Consider the following 16,161-nt stretch of genomic DNA (forward strand, 5'->3'; position numbering starts at 1 on the left):
GGGAGTGAGACGCCGATCCAAAGACCCAAAAAAACCGGCGCTCCCCGCCCCAGGATCACCGTGCGCTGGGGGCCCACCCACCGGGAGCCGGCAGGCAGAAAGCTAACCAGCCCGAAGGCTGGCGCTCCCCGCCCACTATTATCCTGTTTTCAAACTGTTTATTTTTTTCTCTTAAAAATGATAAGACTCTCAAAATCTTTCATGTCTACATTGGGAGCCAATCTATGACTTTCCTGGTAGGCAATGGAACAACACTCCCTGCTTTCAAAAGTCCCCTCTGTCAGAAAGTTACTGTCACTGAGGAAACTGGAACTCTTGCTTCTTGCTCCTTCTGCCAGGCACAAACTTGCAGCCTTGGGGGACATCTCACCAAACATGAATTCCTGTATAAGCCAGTCCCCATACCTCTTTGGGGAAAAGACCTCCTCTTCAAGTTAGAAGTGACTGTCTCCTTTGCACCAGGCCAGTCAGCCTCTCTCTCATTTAAGCCTGCACTTTCAACTCTGACTGTTCCTGAGAGAAAGATGACACCTACATCAGCCTGAGACAGATAACTGCAATCTTGAAATTCTGAAAATGCTCCTCCCAGAGACATGGACCAAACACTCACCTCAGGGCCTGCCTGTCAACCTTTCTGCCTCATGGAGGCCCCTGTTGTTGTCAGACAATGTTCTGTGTCATGGGAAGCCCACAGGCATCCAGCCACACCTCCGCCACCTAAAGCAGTTAGAGATCCTGATTGACTGTTAACCACCTTGCACTCTGCGGTTCCTGACCCATACACCCTATTTGGACCTTTACCTCCAGATGCCACCTGGTTCACATGTCTGTATTTAAAAGATGCCTTTTTCTGCTCATGAGCTACTCCCATAAACCCCTTCAACTGGGAAAATCCTGAGACAAGATGCAACTCAGTTGGACTTAATTACCACAAAGGGCTAGGAACTCTCCAATATTTTGAGGGAGGCTCTAATCACAGATATGGCCAAGCCACAAGCACCCTTTCTCTGAGACAACCCGTTTCTCTCCTGCTTGCCATCATGATCCCCCAAGAAAATATAATAGACACTCAAACTGCTACAATATACCTCTCCTGCCTGTAAAACCAGTTCAAGATCTTCAAGCTGCCAATGCCATCATGATTGCCCTGCATATCCATCACCTCAGTCTTCTGAAACCCCCAACCTGCTGGTAAACTTGCCTGAACCTAAAGAATGTCTTCTTCTGCCTTCAGTTGGCTCCTGTCAGCCGGCGCCTCCTCACCTTTAAATAAAAACACTCCATTTCTGAACTCAAAGGTTAACTGATCTGGACTCAACTTCTCAGAGGTTCAAAAACTTATTTACCCTCTTTAAAAAAGCCCTCACAGCTGACCTCACCAGCTTCCCAGCACAAAATATCTCTGTGCTTCTGATTACTGACACCTAAGCTGTGTGCTGGAAAGGCACAAAAGCTCTGCTGCAATATCTGATTATAAAAAAGAAACTGTGTAAATTTCTTGGGGCTGCTGGCTTCTATAAAATATGGATCCTTGAGTTCACAAAAACAATGCCTGTGCAAATACTTGGATCTAGTCATTAAGCACTGCCTCCCCCACCCCTTTGCCTCCATGCTCTAACAGCCACTGTCCTTCTGATCAAAAATCTCACCTTAGACTAAGACCTAACGGCCCAGGTGCCACATGCTGTACTGGACCTAGTACCTGGCACTGACTGACGAACTGTTCTTGAGCCAAACAGACCTTTAAAAATGGACCCCCTGACAGATGCTGAGTACATCCTATTTACAGATGGAAGTAGCTGTGTTAGGAATAGAGTCCAACAGGTTAGATATGCTGTGATTACCTTGGACAAAGTTATTTTTGGCTACTACTTCTTGATGCTGTTTGGAAACCTGCCACTAATGACACCAAAACTGCACTCAAAGTAATCCAGTTCAGAGGCCTAAGCTCCCTTTGGGGATCTGATTGACTGAAACATTGTCAGCCAGAAGGACTTTACCCAGTACTCCTGGAAGATCCATCTTAATCAGAGCCAGACCTGCTCCTGCTGTATGTTCTACAAGATCAAATTACAGTGCTGGCACCTGTACTCTTGCAGCCAGCTCAGGCTTCAGCATCTGTGTCACAGACCCTGACTTCCACCCAACATACAGATAGGTTTCACCAAAGTAAAACCTTATGAAGATTAACAGATAGCTATTGGTGCTTATATGCACCTACTCAGCCTGGTCTGAGGCATTCCCTACCCAACTGAGAGGGCAACAAAATTTTGTAGGGTCCTGCTGTGAAAAATCATCTCCAGATATTTTCTACCCTTGACTATTGGCAGAGACAACAGGCCTGCGTTTGTAACAGAGATAACTCAAAACTGGCAGGACTTTACAACATATAGGCCACAAAGCTCTTAAAAAGTTAAAAAAGAAAACATAACCCTACAGAAACAGTTTGTAACCAGTTCCATAAAATTTAGCTAAAAGACCAGCCATATCTGTAGACACCCCTATACATACATATAACCCAGGTGCATATTAACTACCTCTGCAAGTTTCAGATATCCAGCTTTAAAGTCACCATTCCAGAGTTAAAAGAGCCCATCCAGATGACTGACACCTCTTCTAAAGCTCACTCCAAAGAGATGATGCACTCAAAGCCCTGCTCTGTGGCCCCAGACACTGACCAGTCCATGCACGGATGAAGCCTGAGGACACCATTCACAGGATTGTTCTACACCTCAATGCATTATTCCCTTTGATTTTTGTGCCTTTCCAGGCTGCTCACCCAAGTCCTTGCTTTCATTTCAGCTTGTGTATGTTTGTTTGCTCCCTGCTGTCTTGCTAGCTGTGGTTTAGAATAGGAAACAACCAGTGATGCCCTTCCCCTTATTCTACAATTGACCAAACAAACTCCCTTACCAGAGTAGTGTTACAGAACAGGCTGGCCTGAAACATGTCTCTTCCTAAAAGCAACTTAAGGAGAGACCCTCTAATAGGGGAAATCTTTCCAATCTTGGGGACCTTGGCTAAGGCCCACCCTAGGACCACTGACAGCCCTAATGTTACTTCTTCTATTTGGGCCTTGTCACAGAAAATCACATGTAACATGCCCAGCAAAGATTTTCCAGGAAACTAAAAGAGGGGAGGAATGTAGTAGAAAATGCCCCCACCCCCAGCCAGTATACTTCAGTTGACCAGGTGACAGTTCTTGTTGCAGTTCTGCTTGCTTTGGTTTCTTAGAAACAGCTGGTCTTTGTGATGCATAGTTGATTTACTATGATGCACATTGTAAGAACCAATCAAAGACAGCTAAGTATTCTACCTCTGCACCTCCCCTTTACAGACCCCATAAAACCTCCCTCCCTGAGCCTTCACGGCCTGACATTTTTATAAGGATGGATTCCTTGTCAGTTCCCAATCCAACATTAAATAAATCTGTCTCCTAATCCTGGGTGTCATTTTGGTGTTTCTGTTTGCCATTGCAAAATGAGTACAGATTCTATCTTCCTCAAGAAAGAATGGCTGTTCCTGAGAAATCAAGTAATAACAAATGTTGGTGAGGCTGCAGGAAAAAGGAACCCTTCTACTTTATTTTCAGAATGTAAGCTAATACAAACACTATGGGAATCAGTATGGAGGTTTAAAAAATTAAAAAATAGAAATTCCACTGACCCAGCTATTCCCTTTCTAGGAATCTTCTGGAAAGAATTAAAGATATCATATTACAATGATTCATGCACACCCATGTTTAGAGCAGTACAACTCAATAGCTTAATGAACGCCTCAAAGTTCTGAGGAGGGGAGTTCCCCAAACAGCCTGTCATCATGGAGGCCAAAGACTTCAGCGGAAGAGCTGAGGGCATGAAAGGGGAGGGGGGGCTCTGAGACCTGGTGGCTTAAAGCCACACAGAGAGAAGTTCATTAAACACTAACAAATGTGCATATAAAGGCTGGAGGTTGCTTAAGACTGAGATACGTGGACAGATGATGTATACGCAGAGCTGACTGGTCACATTGTCAGGTAGAAAGAGTAATCATGGAGTCAGAAAACCTCTGTCATTTACTGGTGAGAACACCGTGGGGCAGATCATCTCTCCATCCTGGGCTCTAGTTGCCACATTGATAAAATTAGGATGTCACACTGATCATCAGTGAAAATCAGTTTTTATTCTAAGTTTTTTTTTTTTTCTGAGCAGCAAAAGTCCTTCAAGCCAATTAATGTAATGCAGAACCCCAAGATACAAATAAGATAATAAAAGCAGTCTGGCACTGACTGCTGTGTGCAGGGTCACCTCCCGGGGTAGTCTCTCTCGGCCCTCCTCAGAGTGTGGCAGAGAGCGAGACGGGGCTGGGCCCACCTGCTGCAAGGCAGGACTGCTGAGATAGCACCTGCTTCCAACACACTGTGGTCCTGTAACAGCTTAACCTATCCCGACAGCAGAGCGCTTGGGGGTTTTCAGCTCTCCATTCACTTGACCAGAAAGCTTTAGGAAATGAAACCATTTCTCAGGGCCTCTCTTTCAGCAGATTGCATAACAACTGCTTATAGGATGCAGGTTATTCATAAGCTGTATTTCATTTCGATATGCCACAGCTCTGACACCAAATGTCTTGGTTACATGTTGGAGATATTCTTACTCAGCTAGGAAGCTACCTTTGTTAGAAGTGGTACTGAAGAGCTCGCAGTAAAATCCTTGTGTGCCACTGGGATAGAGGTGAGGAAACTTAAAGGAGGTTTCCTCAGCAGCGAGAGAGTTTTCCCTTTCCTGTTGATCATCAGCCAAGTGAGAGAAGCTGTGTCCTACGGAAAGACACTTCCCGTCTCTGAGAAGTTTGAGGAAAAAGGAGAGCGGCTGGAAGATACTGACATCCTAACCTTCAAAAGCATCCCAGTCAGTTCCTGCCCAGGTTAGAGCAGTTGATACCAAGCTAGAGAAGACAGTGCTTTATGAGTCTTCTAGCACAGTTACCTTCCTGCAACCAACCTTCAGTGGAGGAGAAAGTAAAGGCCTTGGCTGTCTTAATGCCACAAAAGACTTGGACCACAGTCTAAGCGGGATGATTATGCACATACCACAGAGTTAATGCATCCTGGACTTGGACATCACACCTGTACCCCATCACCGCCACTGTCTTAGATTACCTGTGGCTGGCACATTCTAACTAAGAGGGTTCCTGTGTGGTTGAGACAATTCCTGTGACCACCCTGGGTCCCTCATACAGCACTTCTGAAGCTGGAGAGCCTCTGGACCTAGCAAAGGGTTATCTTCTGTGCTTCAACTACTGACATGTGTTTAATAAGTAGGTTTTATCCTGGAAGATTTATCTTCAGAAAAACCCAGGTTCATCTGTAATTCCATGAGAATTTCACTTGAAAATTCATGCTAAGTTAAATTCTGTACTAAAATTGAATTACTATGCTAAAAGCTTCACACATGCACATTACTATTCACTTTTTGGTTTTTTTTTTTTTGAGACAGGGTCTCAATAGAGGTCTACTCTATGTAGTTGAGGCTGACCTTGATCACTATGCAGCCCAGGTTGGCCTTGAACACATAGCCAATTCTCCTGCCTCGGCCTCCCAAGTGCTGAGATTACAAGCATGCACGGCCACACTGGGCACTATTCAGATTGTACAAGGAAAACACAAAGAAACAGGTCCTGCTAAACAGAAAATTCAAAAGCAAGCTAACTTCTACTTGGTGGTTCTAACAGGGGGGCTGATGTTTTACTTTTGCCATGTACAGATATTCTAATTTAAACCCTAATTCTTTAGAAAGTCCTTTAATCTCTCTAATCCTGTTTCTTCTATATAATCAGTTTAATTAAACTTGTGCAATGGTTTGTGAGAAGTAGATGACATATATATTTTTTACCTTCTTGGCATAGTTCCTGAGCCACATGAAGTAATGAATTATGACTTTATTCTTATCATTTAAAATCTCTATTTGCTAACTGATTGATCTTGTCGATGATCGGTTGTGTCTGGACCATGAAGTCCTTAGACACAGACTACTATCTGAACCTCTCTAAAAGATTTATCCAGGCTAGGACTGGAGATTTGGCCAGCTACGTCAATACCGAGGGCACACGTGAGCCATCATGGTCCACGATCAAGCACCTACCCAATGACTGTAAGGAGGTAAGAATTCATTATACATCTTAAATGAATACTACATAAATTGCTGTGATAAATAATTTAAGATGCTATGGGGGAGTTAGTTTAGCTTTTCTGGAGGCCATTCCAATATAGTTTTTTCCAGCTCAATTTTAAAACACGTGAGATGACTGTAAAACACACTCATCCGTGAAGTGATATTGCTGAAGTCGCTGTGCAGCCCCGCTAGCTTTGAACTGATGGAGACAGAATTTAGCCAGGTCATGCTCCCCAGCGAGGAAAGTTTGACGAGCCGTCACCCCTCTGTTCTCCTGAGCCCTTTGCTCCGAGGATGCTTTTCTTAGCTAGTAGGAAAAATACTCAGAAAAAGATTGCTAGGCATTTATTTCCTTGGGTGTATTTTTTTTCAGCCAAAATATAAGGCCTTACTTAGATGACTAGTAATTAAGGAATTTTTGTGGTTTATTTCCTGATCTAACTGCTTACTTCTGAAGAAAGCAATTCTGACAAGCTTGAGTTAACCTGGATCTTACCAAAACTGGAAAGCCAAAAACATTTTTGAAAGATTTACTTAGAAAAGTCAGACTGGAATTTTAACAAAATGTATGTTAAGATTGCTTTTCCTGGCTCACACGAACCATTTTCCCCCTTGGATGCTGCTTTGGAGAAAATAAAACTTTGTTCTGTGTAATCATTTTATATGTTAATAATGTCGAGACTTGCAGCTAAACTGGAAGTAAGGCAAGGAACCAGATCAATGATCAGAATTCTATTTACAACATACAGGACTTTGAATTAGTAAAACTTTATTTATAAAGATCTCAACACTGTTTTAACAAATTCAACTTTATTGCTCTGTAAGCATTAGTTGAATATGAATTTAAATTCTGATTCTTTTTCAAGCGTCATTTTAAGGAAGAAACTAACTTTTTCTTTTTCTTTCTCTCTTTTTTGTTGAGATAGGAGCTCTGTAGTTCAGACAGAACTTGAACTCACTAGGTAGCCCAGGCTGGGCTTGAACTCTGAGCGATCCTTCTGCCTCAGTCTCCCAAGTGCTAGGATTACAGGTGTGCTGTACCACACCTGGAAAAAATATCCTTGTATAATCTTTTCTGAGAGAAGCAGCAAAGGGCTGCTCCACTCTGTGTCAAGATGCAGAAACACGTCCCGCCTGTTGCTTAATGCTGAGCAGTGAGCGCTAGGACCACGTGAAGCATGAATCAGCAGGCAAGCACGACCCCAACAACAAGGTATTTTCAGGGTTCTGTGTGCTGTCTAGTTCATGGACTTCATCAGAGGCTTTACTTACTGGTGCAAGCTGATTGCTGGCAACTCCTAGGGCTGTTTGTTGCCCAATTGGTCCGGAGAGGAGCATGGTCATCTTCACTCCTGTTTTCTCGGCAGAGGCCGGACTTCCCTCTGTCCTGTCTGAATCATGGGTCAAGGCCAGCTGTGGCCCGTGCCCCCAGCTTGGAGAACGCAGCCTGTTCATTGCCTATGTCTTCTCGTAATCCACAGATCTGGAGTCCTGAGCAGAGTCGGCTTCACCCAGAGCACATGGCCCAAGGTTAGGGGAAGAGAAATTTCCCTGGAGTAGCTGCTGAGCAGAGAAAAAGAACTGAAACATGGAAATCTCTGCAACTTTGGTCAACAACCCACAGAGCTGTGCTTTGGGAAAACTCTGGTGAGGGTGGAAGTGGAGGGAGAGCTGGGTGGGCGAGTGATGGGGGTGGCAGTCCCGGGGCTTTTGATCAGGAATGTGACAGCCAGGTGGCCACTGAGGCATGTGATAATAATCATGGTGATGCGAATACCTTGTGTGCACAGCGCTTTGTATTTCTCACTCCCTGTTCATTTTACGGAGACTCTAGCAAGAAAGGAAGAGCAGAATGTATAACTATTTTGCAGACAATAGGGGCTCTACAAGAATTGTTTAGAGCTAATAACAAAGCCAAGGTGAGGATCCAGGTCTCTATACCTCTGTATACATCTCTTTACAATGTCTTCTCATTTATAATGTAAATTCTTACAGTATATATATCAAAGAAGATGTCTCAGCCTTTGAAGGTTGCCCTAATTTGTTCACAGAATATCTACTGAATGCCTGCTCTGTGTCAGGCATTATGTTAGGTGTGAAGGCTCAGGGCAAGTAATACCACATAAGCCAGCATGTGAGTCAGCAGCTGAAGAAAGCATGGAATGGGACATTAATCTCGTCTTGAGTGAGGTGCAGAGGTATTTAATTAAAGCTCGTGGAGTAGTGTCTCAGTTGCAAGCTTATGAACAAGTGGGGGTAAGACAGATGAAAGAATAGAGGGGCAAAGGTGGGGAGGGCCTAGCTGCTTCAGACAGGAGAAGCAGCCTGTGCAAAGGTCCTGGGGTGAGAAAAGCACTGCAGGAAGAAAAACTGCACCAACTTAAATAGGGCTGGAGCACTAAGCACCAGAGTTTGAGTCACGGGGATAAAGCAGCCTGGAGAGATTGGCTGTGGCTATACCACAAGACTCTTGAGCACTTCGGCTTTATCTTGAGGATGGAGAAAGAAGGAAATGTTTTAGAAGAGCTATTCAGCTCACAGAATGGAAAATGTGGAAGGGTAAGAGCGAGAGAAAGAAAGAGGACAGGAAGGCGAATGTGATTTTCAATCATAGTCAGGCAGCTACGGCTTGGACTGAGACAGGGTCAGCACAAGGGGAATGAATTTTAAAGTTCTGATATATTACAATTGAAAGTTTACAAAACAGTGTTTCACCCCAAAGAAACAACAAATAGTGTCTATTCGGAATATTTAGCTGTGTCTCCATTTAAGTTTCACTCGATTTTTCTTCCCACTGGCTTTGCTGTATTCCGCAAGCATTGACTGAGCGCCTAACACAGGTCAAAGGTCCTCGCGCTATCCAGGTGTGGGCGCTCTTGTCAGTTTACACTGTTTAAAACACATCTGCATCTTTTAGGCTTAGAAAGTCGTTCAGCATCAGCCTTGTTACTTCACTCAGAATTGTTCTGAATTCATACGGAGTGAGAGAACCACAGGATCACACATTTTTTTGGAACGTTTTCCTAAGCTAAAACATCTTGTTGATTTTTCTCACGAGAGCTGAGAGGAAGCCCCAGAGTCACCTTAGCACTCGATAGAACTGTGTAAACTCATTACAGAAGTCACTCCCAGTGTATTTTGTAGGACTTGCTCGAAATTCAGAATTCGAACAATGCAATAGCCAACAGATGGAAGTGAGGAAAGGTACTCAGCTCCTGCGGGGAATAAAAGCACTTAGGCAAACACGCAGTATGTGTTTACTAATGAATTCGGCTAAATTTTTGATGAAGCGTGATGCTTAGAAACACCCCATTTGTTTACGGAATTAAAAGTCTGTACACTGCTTCATTATCAGCAGGTCGGGCGTAGCCTTCACCCAGGTATTGGCTCCTTTTGTATCTCCAGGCTGTTGCAGCGCTTTACAACAGCGGCTGATAAAGGCAATTCTAATTTGGTGCTCACGCGAATTATCAACAACATTAAATGAATATATTGGAGCTATTTACATGCATGATTCATGGTTGCTGTGTGCTACAGAAAATGATTAGAATTGTCCTTATTAGTTATCATATTTCATGCTTCTGCAAGGAAATTCATTCTCTCTCGTTTTGTTTTGGGAACATCTTAATGAGGAAAAGGGGCTTACAATATTCTGAGATGTTTGCAAGACGTTAAATAGCACCTTCTAATGCATCAGTCCCATTTTTTTCCAAAAATTCCTTTGTATTGTTTTGTTTCTGAGCAGGTGTAAACCAGATTAAAAAGTAAAAATGAGCCAGCCAGCCAATCTTCTTTAACTGATAACTGGCAAGAGAAATTATAAAAGAGAATAAAAAGCAGAATGCCTGGATGACTTGAAAAACTTTAGGCTTCTCTGTATTTTTGCTTGTCGTTGTTAGGAATTAAAAATGCAAACGTGAAGTATACCTTCTGTCGCCTGACTATTCCACTACTGGTGTCCCACTCAGAGCAAACCTGTAGACCAACTTCTTCTCATATCACTTTGTGTTAAGCTGAAACTATTTTATTCTACCTGATGTTGAATAAAAGCTTACATTTCCAGTGTGGGGATTACCTGCTCAATGTAGACAGAAACTTGATTAATTTTCAAAAACGATTCTATTTTCTAAACTTTACTATGACTATAAAAGCTGCCAGATGGTCACTTGAATTGATTTATATAAAAAGATGTCTCAGTCATTTAGTGCAATTGGGAAAATGAGGTGTTTCCAAAAACGCATTGTTTCCAAGTAGCTAAAGTTCAAATCTTCAAGTCGTTTTTGTCCTAGCACCATTTATCATCCAAGACTCAAGTCGACATGGCCTTCTCTGAAAATCCCTCCTTGGTCTCACTGCCAGCCTGGTCAGAGCCCGCGGTCCTTCCTCTGCGCTGCCATGCCCTTTGCATCCCCACACAGGTGCCAGCCCCTGAGCCTCTGAGCCCTGGGACCCTCATCACCCCCACCCCGAGGCTCCCCCTGCCTCATGCCCGCGGGCGTCACACAGACTGGGGAGATTTTCACTGCTACCGCGAGCCATTGGAAAATACACCACATATTTCCCTTTAAACAAGGTTTATTTTTAAAAAGAAACATTTGATCACTTGGATTTCGCATTTTAAGGCACTGGCTTCAAACCCTCCATATGTATGTCTGTGCATTTTGTATAGGATTTGTGCTCCTTTTAACAGATTCCTGGAGTGACTGGTCTCTTGGAGGAGGATTTGTAGAGCTGTAACGGAGTCCTTTGGGATCCCCTGAGCTGACTTCTAATGTCTGGGTGTCTGTTTACTTCTCTGTATTTTAAATGACCTTTATCTCTCTGACATTTCCAATCTCTCTCTCTCTCTCTCTCTCTCTCTCTCTCTCTCTCTCTCTCTCTCTCTTTGAGACAGGGTCTTGGTATCTACTTCAGGCTGGCCTTCAACTCACTCCCTATGTAGCCCATGCTGGCCTTAAACACAGTGCAATCCTGCCTCAGCCTCCAAGGTGCTGGGATCTTACGCTGTGCCACAATGCCTGGCTCCTTTTTTTCTTTAGTTGAAGCAATCGTTGCCTGTTTTGGGCTACTTTCATTACTATTTGTTTCTCACATGTTCATTTACTGTTTCCTTTTTTTCTTGTTGAATGACGGACAAAACCCAATTTTTTCTGAATTCTTAGAGTATTAATGTTTCCAGAAGACTGCTTTCTAGGACACAGAGGTGTTATCATAATTGATGTCTGTTTCAAATGATCCCTTAAAATTTGTGTCCAAAGGAAAAATCAGAAATAGAATTTAACTTTGCAAGTGGAACATAGACTATTGCACATGTAATTTCAACAATTCTATAACATTTTTACTTTAAATTATCTTAGGATGAGATTCTTTCTTTATTTTTTTAATTCTTCCAAAACTCTCAATAGTCTTTAGTTATCTCACAGCTCCTCGTTTAGGATATGCTTTTGATAATTAAACACACTGTAAGTGATTTTTGCTTCTGCTTTATGGAACAATTTCCAGTAAAAAAGCAATTCTTCACTCACGGCCAATCATAGTCTATCCTTTCAAAACTTCAGTGACTTCGCTTCGTGCACATGGTAGCGCATGCCTGTAATCCCAGCACTCAGGAGGCTGAGGCAGAGGATTGCTGCAAATTTGAGTCTAGCCTGGACTACAAACTGAGTTCAAGGCCAGCATGAGCTGCATAGTGAAACCCTGTCTCAAAAAGAAAGAAACACAAAAATCCAAATACCTCAGTGACTCTTCTTGTTTATTATTCTTTGAACCAAAGGAAAACTATTAATTTTTAAACTTCTGTTTTTAGGACTTACACTGAAATCTGCTAAAGTTATCCTTTAATTGTTGTTACCTTCCAAGATGGACATAAGGACACCATTTCTCAAAATACAATCTGTAGATCACCTTCATTAGATTCAGACTTATTAGATTCAGTGGAAAGAAAGTGTCTCAAAATTACATTCTGTATGTTCATATACATAGTGTCTGAATTAGTACTAAAATAAGAGTAATAAAATAAAGTACTTAGCAGGTTTAGATTATGGTCCAGTTTGAGTGGCCAGCCGGTTTCTTACACTTTCCCAGAATTCCCTTGCTTGTACAACCCCACTTCTGCATTCTGTCTAGATGAGTCTACCCGGTCTATGGCTTTAAATGACATCTATAAGCCAACAGCTTCTCAGTTTATAGTTCTGGCTGGAGCTTGGACCCAGACCATATATCCATTTCCTAATGTGTTGTCTCTGTCTGAACTCCTGAGGGCATCGCACATCCCACTGCCTGTGAAGCTCACCACAATTGTAATTCTTGATTTCCATCCCAGCATCCCAAACCCATACTTCAAATCTTGTCCATTCAAGGCCGAGTATTACATTCGTTTTCTCAGGTCAGAGAACTAGGAGTCACTTGAGAGTCCTCTTCTTCTCTCATCCCCTGTATTTTGTCCACTAGCAAGTCTTTTTGGTACGACATCCAATGCATGTTAGAGTGCAGCCACGCTCCACTCTTCACTCTTGCAGTGCGGGTCCATGCCAGGACCGTCCCTCACAAGTTCCTGCCATGGCCCTGCAACTGTCTACTTTGCAGCAAGATCTCAGGTTCCTGCCGTGGCTTCCCTATATCCTGTGTGGTGCAGCCTGTCCATTTCTGCCCCACCCTGTCCTCCTTCCCTCCACTCACACTCACGCTTCACGTATTCGCTGTTCCTTCTGTCTGGGACACCACTCCCCACTGTCCACTGGACGTTTCCTCCCTCTTCTTTTGGGCCTCTGGTCAAGCATACACTCGAGGAGGCTCTCCCACTCAGCAGCCGCTCTTCCGTATCTCTTCATTTCCTGACTCTGCCTGACTTTCCTTGAAGACGTGTATATTCCATGGTGTCGTATTGTGTGCTTATTCTTACCCGTGTCGTCTAGATTAGCTCTGCCTGGGTCATTCTTCTAGAAATAGCGCTACTCGTTCATTATTGTCCCTGGGGTCCAAAGTATCTCCTGAATTGCACCGTGTCTGTTCCTTATGCAACGCTTTAGTCAAACTGTGGCGGAGAGATTGGGAGAAACCGTTTTGAAAATTTTCTATGACCTAAAGTGATAGTGATGTGATTCTGCCTTGGACAGTCATGCAAATAGCTGTTTGTTTTGCTTTGGTTGTTTGCAAGTGCTTCTGTAAGTCTGACCATTTTTTCTCCCCTATCGGGACCCGCGTCTTCATACTGGCTGAATGTCTTGCAATCCCTTGGCTAAGGCCTCCACCCAAGCATGCCCCAGATCTAAATTATAACACCGCTGAACTTGCTCTCAATATTTGGCATCGCTGCAAATCTATGGATACAAGTTATCCAAAGAATTTCCTCGGGGGCTGGAGATTTAGCTCAGCGGCACAGCACCCGCCTGGCAAGCACGAGGTTGTGAGTTCAACTCCTGGTACCGGAAAAAAACCAAAAAACAAACAAACAAAAATTTCCTTTAAGGCTTTTCTGGATGTTATTTTCTGATTGATAACAGCTTGCTATAATGTGGAAGTGTTCAGTCACACCTTTAACTCCCACAGTGGCAAGAGAAATGTGCTAAGCTGGATAGCAGGGCTATTAAAAGCGCCTTTTCTTAGCCTGACATCATCAGCTATGCATATGTAGGTAGTTGAATGTATTATGCTAGAATTTAGTATATGCATTAAAAATGAGAGAGTTCACTTGCAAATGTAAAAATAGAACAAAATACAACACTTCGCTCACAGATTGGAGGTGAGGTGATTGGTATGTTAATTAAAGGTGACCCCAGCACTCTTAATATTAACCTCCTGATTTTCTTCAGTGTTTCAGGTAGAAAAAAATTATTCTTCAATATTCCTGAGGATGAGATTGGATAAAAGACACAAATGAAGTCCAGACCAAGTACAAAAACACGGGCTCCTTCTTCTGGCTGTTCAACTAATGCAGACTTCGCCTGAGGATGAGATAACTATCTCCACAGCCAGTCCCTCGCCTAGACTTCAAATTACAGTAATTATGACAATTTGTGCCAATAGCCACGAGGTGGGATTTTTGATGTGGTTAAAAATAACATCTGTAAAACCCAATAAAAATTACATTTTGCTAATTTTCTGATAAGATACTGTTTTAACTATACTGTGTCTTCCGGCCGCTGCTGGGTTTTCAATTAGAGCATTCCTTCAGAAAAAAAAAATTTTTAACCCATTTTGCCCCCTGGATCCAATTCCATCCTTAGCCAGGCATTTGTTTTAGTGCTTTTAATTAATTGTTTTGTGAGAATTTTTGCCTTGCATACTGATACTAATCTTTGAGACTTTATTAACTTGCTGACTGCTGACTGTTGATACAAAAGGACCAATAGCATGACTCAGCTTGTTTTTTCTGGCTTAGAAAACAGAGTTCCCAAAATGGCTAGCTCAGCCAAGGCAGAGCGCAAAGGAAAATGATGAATCCAACAATGGGGCCACCAGCACGGGTTGGGTCTGCAGTTCTCTCTAGGCTGGAAATTGCGAGCTCACCTAGAGCGGCTCCCAAAGACCCCTCAAGTGCACTGTCACGGTGCCTCGTGTGTCTTTCTGTGATGTGTGCTAATTCCTTTCCTCTCAGTTACTTTTTTATTTTAAGAAACTACCTATATTCTGCCCTTTTATTTCAGAGATGATAAAAGTGGGATCCGGAGAGCAAATCCAGCTCGGCCTGGGATGGACAAGCGCCAAAGGCAGGCCCAGCGCGAGGGCCTCTTCCCTCTCCTCGGGTCTGTCAGGCCAAGCCTGTGGCCTCCAAGCCAGTGTGATTGTGTGGCCCACCTCTGGCTCCTCAGGAACGCTCTCTTCTTTACCTTCTCCCTCCTGTCTGCTCCTTCTTCCCTTTGAACACACATGTAAAACTCACCTCGCCCCGTGCTCTCCTCCAGCTTCCACCTCATCCCCTTCCTTTCCTGATCCTCTCATCTGTATTTTCCAGAACAGGCTACCCTGGCTGACACCGCATTTTCACAGGAGCCAACATCACACCCCCACTAAGCAGAGCTGTTTCTGAAGCCCACTTCCTACCTTCTCTGCTTCATTTCCGGCCCTCACCATCTCTCCTGTGACCGACAGCTTTCGGCAGGAACATAAAATTGTAATTTCTTCACTCAACCGTTCACTGATGGGTCAGGCTGTTACCACTGGCAAGAAAGGTAGGACTCAGGGCCTCACTGAGACATGACTCTGGACCTCCTGGATTGTCCTGAAGGGAGTAATTGAACTCTTTCTTATTTCTTCTCATTTCCCTTGTCTTTTTACCCCAGGTATGAGTACATAGTCATCTGACTCAGAAAGAAAATTGTAACTCATTGTAAAGATCATGGATCAGTAATTATGTCCATACACACACACACACACACACACACACACACACACATACATATATTAACTCCTAAAGCTGGTACTTATGAAGACTTCTGCTTTGTCATTCTTGGTTGAAAACAGTCAAAGGTTTACTTATGTGCTTATTTATTGTTTGGGGGTTTGTAAAAAATTAACATTCAGAGATTTATCTCTTCATTTTCTCCCACTTGGAATAGTCTTTTGCTGACTGGAGAAAACACTGACTTCTTATGTTCATTATCATCCAATTCTTTAGCAACATTTTTCTATTTTCTAATCTATTCCCTTTGTAACTTAAGAATTTTGCATTCAGAGTAGACTAGACCAGTTATAGTTTATTTAAGTAAAAAATACATTATTTTTAGAATGACCTAAACTTTTTTATTGTTTTATTTGCTCTTTTGCTTCCCCGTGAGAGTTTGAAGAGTTAGCCATGCTAAGAACTTAGCCCTTCGTGAATGTTTAAATGACTTTTAGGAAACCCAGGCTCTGTCCATGCCTGTGGTATTAATAAATATAGCATACAGAGTCCTGCTAATTTTTGGAATCACCAGAGATCGAAAGGATCAACTGCATATCAGTCATAAAGACAGCTGGGAAGAAATGCTCATCTCCAGATAGTATCTTGCAGACGGGAGGAGCAATGAACAAG

At 43.0% G+C, this 16,161-nt stretch overlaps 1 long non-coding RNA gene across 1 annotated transcript in view; it reads left to right on the top strand.

Annotated features, from left to right (window-relative positions):
* LOC102023363 overlaps positions 1–14,218 on the top strand; it is a 27,901-nt gene extending 13,683 nt beyond the window's left edge. Inside the window, exons 2-4 of the long non-coding RNA XR_260698.1 lie at positions 6,031–6,136; positions 7,631–7,796; positions 13,961–14,218. This is a non-coding gene — a long non-coding RNA (uncharacterized LOC102023363). The remainder of the gene's footprint in view (positions 1–6,030; positions 6,137–7,630; positions 7,797–13,960) is intronic.
* The last annotated feature ends 1,943 nt before the right edge of the window (positions 14,219–16,161 follow it).

Source organism: Chinchilla lanigera, unplaced genomic scaffold, assembly GCF_000276665.1.
Source record: "Chinchilla lanigera isolate Chin_1 unplaced genomic scaffold, ChiLan1.0 scaffold00019, whole genome shotgun sequence".
Lineage (NCBI taxonomy): Eukaryota > Metazoa > Chordata > Mammalia > Rodentia > Chinchillidae > Chinchilla > Chinchilla lanigera.